Source organism: Amphibalanus amphitrite, unplaced genomic scaffold (assembly GCF_019059575.1).
Source record: "Amphibalanus amphitrite isolate SeventyFive unplaced genomic scaffold, NRLGWU_Aamphi_draft 000189F_arrow, whole genome shotgun sequence".
Classification (NCBI taxonomy): Eukaryota; Metazoa; Arthropoda; class Thecostraca; order Balanomorpha; family Balanidae; genus Amphibalanus; species Amphibalanus amphitrite.
The window spans coordinates 314,682-321,063 of record NW_024881684.1 but is presented as its reverse complement, the minus strand read 5'-3'; the positions used below and the strand labels follow the sequence as shown (position 1 = coordinate 321,063).

General features: G+C 47.6%; 1 long non-coding RNA gene across 3 annotated transcripts; it reads left to right on the top strand.

The window, feature by feature from the left end:
* The first annotated feature begins 909 nt into the window (after nucleotides 1-909).
* Nucleotides 910-5,955, top strand: LOC122384434. 3 transcript variants are annotated; one of them, XR_006257040.1, is made up of 5 exons: nucleotides 910-960; nucleotides 2,252-2,392; nucleotides 2,976-3,511; nucleotides 4,589-5,548; nucleotides 5,790-5,955. It is a non-coding gene; the product is annotated as an uncharacterized LOC122384434 (long non-coding RNA). The 3 variants fall into 3 exon arrangements; XR_006257038.1 differs by lacking the exon at nucleotides 910-960 and having other exon boundaries at nucleotides 2,063-2,392; nucleotides 5,790-5,952; XR_006257039.1 differs by lacking the exons at nucleotides 910-960; nucleotides 5,790-5,955 and having other exon boundaries at nucleotides 2,060-2,392; nucleotides 4,589-4,992.
* Nucleotides 5,956-6,382: the final 427 nt, after the last annotated feature.

Here is a 6,382-nt window from a genome sequence, read left to right as displayed (position 1 = left end):
CTTAGCCGAGGCCCTGACGCCAGGGCCTGTCCTGGCTCAGCAGGAGTAGACATGACACATTCCAAAAAAGTGTCCACCCTCAACACCGGCGCACCCAGGCGCAGCTGAAATTTACAGGGCATGTAGACAATTTCTTGGCCGACAGTGTGGTGCTAGTACGAGACCGTACACTAGCGTACAATTTTTTGTAGGCCTATCATAACATAAGCATTTTTCAAAAAAGTGTGACAATGTAAGACCTGACGGCAATCAATAAAAGAAACACTTTTGTGCAATATAATTATATGAATGATGACTCATTTAAAACACAAAAGTTTGGGCTATCATTTGGTACCCGAATTAAATAGTTTCGTCACTGCAAAGCTCGAAGATGTTGACATGAAACAAGGCGACTGTTTCTGCGTTTGTTCGACGAAGTATAGCTTGTGAGAGTTGTCTGACTTTGTTGCACATTTTCGATGCTTTCAAAAGTAAAAAGAAAAAAAGTTCCTGTCGTTTAAGATGCGCTGATCATTTTTGAACACGATAACCGTTAAATGAAACGCATTAAAAATAGTCGATATTTCGCCCCCTGGCCAGTTTTTGGCCAGAGTTAAAACACGGTGCAGCGGTTCAGCCGGGAGGGCTGGTGGTCCGTCTTGCCCCGCTGGGCCGTCTTACCCCACCTTCCCCTACTGTGGGCAAAATGGCGTGAATAGAATTACCATACTATTCTCTTTATAAGATTGCGTGAATAGGGTGCCGTAAATAGAGTGGCGTGGAATGATAGTACGGCATTTGGTAGCACAACCTTTATAAGATTGGGCCCTTGGCCCAATCTTATAAACGCCGTGAAATGGATATGGCAGCACTCTAAGGCTGGATATATCATAGATATAAAAGACTAGATGGGACATTGGCAGTGTTTTAGTGCGTGCGACTGGCCGCCATGTTTGTGAGGGCGGGAATCTGCGGCGCTGTGTAAACACTACGGGAGGAGGGGGGTATTTGAGACTGATTTTGTGGTATTTTTCGACCAAAAAGTGCTAATCTTTTTTGCTCACGGCATTCTTTGGAATGTGTAGATTGTGGAACAATTGCTGAAATATGCTTATCTATTGTAATTTGGCTACGTTAGCCTTGACATGTTGCACTGTCGACGCTGATGAAGAATAGGCGGCACCAAAGGTAGATTTGCTTGGCATGCCTGTTTTAGATTTAATTCAGTTCCCATGTTTTTTTTTTGTGCACACCACAATCCTTTAATTATTCTTGCATGGATAGAGCATCAGTCATATGATTTTTCACAAAGAAAGCTTACCTAGATAGGTACCAGAACATTGGCAGCGGAAAGCAGACTCATTACCTACACTTGCTTTGCCTGCTCACTTTCTACTGTTGCCTTCAATGGACAATATTTATGAAGTAAGAAGGTTTTATGATTATAGGTTTTAAATATGTACTTTACTTAATGTCATCAGTTAGTATTAACTAGTAGTTCAGTGCCAAACGAAAAATCCATGCACTATGCCAGATGCCTCGGGGGCTCTTATCCGCTCTGGGTTCAGAGTGCAGTGGCATACCACGCTCACCCTCAACCAGAGCTGATAGATAGTGAAAATGCCAGACGTCGTGATATCTGCACCAGTGAACCGTGTCGCACATTTGATCCCAATAATGAACAGCACAGGGGTGACGTAAAAATGTGCGTTAGTTGGAGCACCTAAACTCAGATTGTCATTACCTAATTAGTTTTCACATTGTAAAGCTTAAACTACACTTCATGCTCTTTTGGCTCACCTGTTATCAGTATCAGTAAATAGGGTATTAGTAAATCTGGCGTTACCATCAATGGTAAGTGCTAACAAGTAAATATGATGTCCAAGGAAGATAAAAATCATAATCTTACTTGACCTAACCTTACCTACTAACCTAACTAACCTACAAACCTCAACCTACATACAACCTCCATACCTACAACCTACCCACCTACAACCTACCAACCTTATATGTGCCGACGGTGGCACCAGATTTATGGATACCCTTATTTGTTAGGTACTTCACTCCACTTCTCATTTTATTTGAAGTTCATTTAAATTATTGTATTTAAGTCTGTGTAAACTATTATTTTAAAAACCTGATGCTTTTCCATGACTGTAATCTCACTGTTTGCTATGTGTATTTTGTAGTGTGTACTGTGTGCAAATCCAGTATCCTACACTTGTATGCTACAGGCCTTGTTTTGATCTGACTAACTGTTAATATGTTTCAGCTTTAAAGACTAGTATCTTTTGAAATTGAAATTTGCCTCTCAGTCTCTCAAGAATCAAGATGCCAAATAGATGTGCAGGATTTGATTGCTGACAAACCAGGGATGAGGCTCAAGAGTCAAGAGATCACCCTGCATTGGCAAGTAAAAGCTACAGACTCTTGATTTTTTATATTGTTACAGGTTATCTGTCACCGAGAGCGATTGCCGTAGTTCAATTTCTTGCATCAAAATTGGCAGAATATGACTTCACTGATCACTCTGACGTCATTTACGGCCGACCTATGGTAGCTACACAATTTTTATTTCTATAAAATGTTTGAGATTGATGCAGCCGAAGGTACTGCAAGTTCCGTATTGACACGTCTAGTGGTTTAGAAATATTGCAACAAATATATATTTCAATTTTTTCAATATATAAATGTAAATATTTTATTGCAGAAAACAGGGAGAGGGGCTCTGTAGAGCCCCACCCTCCAGTCATGCGTGGGTAAAGGCCCATCAGTCACTAAAACCAGAATAAGTGCAAAAAATTATTACCAAATGCCCGGAGACTGCTTTACCATTGCCAACATGTGTGTGTGTGTGTGTGTGTGTGTGTGCGTGTGTGTGTGCGTGTGCGTGTGTGTCAACAATGTGTTAACAACAAATACAACACTTGTGCCTGGCGTATGTTAACACTAAACACTATTAGCCATATTTTATTGATACTAATCGAACCTTCCAGGTGGCTGGAACAACCCCAGTGCCGCACAGTTCTGCGGGATATTCCGGCACCTGCTCCACCGCTGCGGCGTCCGGCCCGGCAGCACAGGGAAAGTGGCAGCCCTCGACCCGACCAGCATCCTGGCAGTCGGTCACACGACCAGCGGACGGGGAGCCAGCCTCACTGCCTCGGCCTCCACCACCTCAGACAACGGTGCCACGGCACTCCACATCATCACGGAGCACGACTTCCAGCCTGGGCTGTCGTCTGGTGGGCAACATCGTCACCTACATCGCAGGGTTCGTGGTGAAGAAGGCGCTCGACTCTGTCAGCTGTAGCACCTGTCAGGAGGCCCTGGTGAGCGACATCCAGCCGGACGACATGACACAGCTTTACCACCTCTTCATCATCTCTGCCAGATGAGCTAAGGTGGGGACGGGTTACATGCCTGGGATCTGACTGAGACCCGCTCATACCCTGCCGAAGTGTTGGTGATTTCAGCGGTCAGCTGTCTCTAGCCGGTGTCAGTGAGTCGCGGCCAGCTGCCGCTGGAGTGGGTATGTTGCAGGCACTTTAGAAAATCAGTCATTTTGTAAAATGGCTAGGTATTTTGCAAAATGCCTGATTTTCCAGGCTTTTTGCAAAAAGCCTAGGCATTTTACAAAATGACTGACTCTCCAGTCATTTTGCAAAATGCCTAGGCATTTTACAAAATACCTAGCCATTTTACAAAATGACTGAGCAGCGTGTTGTAGATACGAGTACCTAATTATATACATTTTGGTAGCGTGTAGGTGGACCGAGGAGTCCAGCATTATGACCAGAGGAGTCCAGCAGTGGGAAGTCCATACCTACCTCTATTTTAAGAAGTGCAGGCCCGCGACATTTCCAACCCCCCCGTCAGCGACGCTGCTGGATTTAAAATGATCGATCTGGAGCGTCAACAAACGACTGGCCCTATGCCGGCCTGTATCTGTAGACTGTAAAACTATTAGAGGTCGCGAGGATTCGATCCCACACACTTAGGCGTTAGTGTCTTCTGAAACCAACGCTCTCGTCCTACGCCAAGCGACCTGATCATGATTCTCCCGATGTGGAGCTTGATATTTTTAACTGGAACCATGCAAGTAGGTACTCAAAGCTGTTGCCACAGAACAAAATTAATCGTGTTTTGTTAATTATTGCTTTAATATTCATAGTGATCAGAGAGCTTTTTTATTCCAAAGAAAAGTTAGGAAGAAAACCTAAACAATAATACTGTAAACAATGGCGTGGACTAGGCCTAGGGTAGACTTGTTGAAGTTCCTTAGAGCCAATGAGCGCTGTCCAGTCAACTGAGGAGGGTCGTTACTCAGCATTGTCGTCATCACAGAGCTTCAAATCGATCAGCTACAGGCTGAACACGTACCTATATGGGTATAGGAAGACGTCCAAAAACTGTTGGCCATGTATCTGTAGTGGGATCTACGTTCCATGCTGGTCAGGCATTTTGCGAAATGCCTAGTCATTTTGTAAAATGGCTAGCCATTTTGAAAAAAGCCTGGTTGCGTTCAGTCATTTTTCAAACAGCCGTCTTTTTGTAAAATGCCTAGGCATTTTACAAAATGACTGATTTTCTAAAGTGCCTGCAACAGGTATATACCGTCGATAGCTGCTGTGTGGCGGATAGCGTGGATTTGGATGGACACTTCATATTAATGAACAGATCAATGTCTGGCCGATAAAAGACGTATTTTGTCGATGATTGCTTAGTGACTGAGTGGGTCCACTGGCGACCAATGCAGTGGGCGCTGGGTTAACGCCTCGCCTCTTGTGACCGTGTCGATATGTAGCACTGTTAATTGCCGATTCGTTGCCGGCCGTCTCTGCTCCGTGGCTGGCTGATCCGGCACAAACTGGTGTTCGTGGCTGAAGGCGCGGCTACAGTTACACTAGCTCGCCACGTGCCTGTGCGACTATCGTCGGTGCTGTCTGCAAGGGCGATGTCGGTGCCTGTAGGGGGCGCGGATTGATTCAAAGTGAGGAATGGGTCATCGGAGCTCGGGTCAGGTCATGTTCGGCTAAAATAAGCGGATTTTGCGATTTGCCGCATCCGGTTGAATTTCCTTGCCTTCTAGTGCATGTTTATGCATTTTACATGCGTTTTTTAGTGTTGTGTGTGTTTTTAGTGTTTTTAGTGTGTGGATGTCAGACTGTGTCGTCATTCCCGCGTCCCTTTGTGTCGGGGCGCGGCCCCGCGCGGACTGCGCGTGCGCGGCCTGCGCGCGCGCGCTGACCCGGCGAGTGTCAGTCGGTGTCGGGGACGCGGCCGGGGTGCGGCTCCGCTGGAGTGCAATATAGACGTCGGTGCAGGACATCTGTGTGTCGAGCGGCAGCGCGCGAGAGCATCACATGGCGCGGTCTGTTATCGACCTACTGTGGTGATCGAGTCGGCAACAATGAGTCAGGAAGGTGTAGACAAGTTGACGGCTCTGCTCGTCAAGCAGGCCGAGATGGCCGCAGCCGCCCAGGAGCAGGCGTCTCAACGGGAACAACGTCTCGCGGGGATGGTCGAGCGACTACTGCAGGATCGCCCGTCGGAATCACCCAGGGAGGTAGCGACTACTGGTAATGTACCCAGTCACGCCTCTGTCAGCAAGCCGTTGGTCAGTGCCCCATATTTGAACTCCTCCGTGTCACTGCGAGAGTTCGATGCGTGGCGGCAAAAATTTGAAGGGTACTCGCTGCTGGCTCGTGTGTCGCTGCTTCCCCCCGCCGAGCAGCGGGCTGCTTTGTTAGCCGTTGTAAGCGATGATTGGACTCGGATAATCCGGTATAACCTTTCTGTCTCAACAGAAGCTAGCCTGAGTGACGTCATCAAGGCAATGGAGGAGTACCTTCGGGGGCAGCGAAACGTCATCGTGGACAGACGGGATTTCTACCGCCGCAACCAGGAGCCCGGTGAGACGTTTGATGACTTCCTGTGTGCTATCAAAGAGATCGCGGGGTTTTGCGATTTTTGCACTTCGTGCCTGGATAATCGTTTGAGAGATCGTATCGTAACTGGGATTCGAAACGAAGATACCGTAAAACGCTTGCTTGAAGAGAAAAACCTGACGCTGCAAAAGGCCGTTGATATGTGTCGTGCTTGTGAAAATGCCTCCAGAGACAGCGTCGAAATTCGTGGCGCTTCCGCGCATTCCCTGTACAAGATGTCCCAGTACAAGCAGGACCAGAGAGGACGGAGAGGGCATGATCGCGCTCGCCCCTCTTCCCGGGAGCGGGAGAGGCACTCCGTCGACCGGCGGGTCACTCCATCCCCGGTGTCGCGGGAGCGGACCCGCTACCGCTCGCCATCGCCTGCGGTCAGATGTGACCGGTGCGGACGCCGGCCCCACCGGGACGTCAGCCTCTGTCCGGCGGTGAGTCGCAGGTGCAATGCGTGTGGA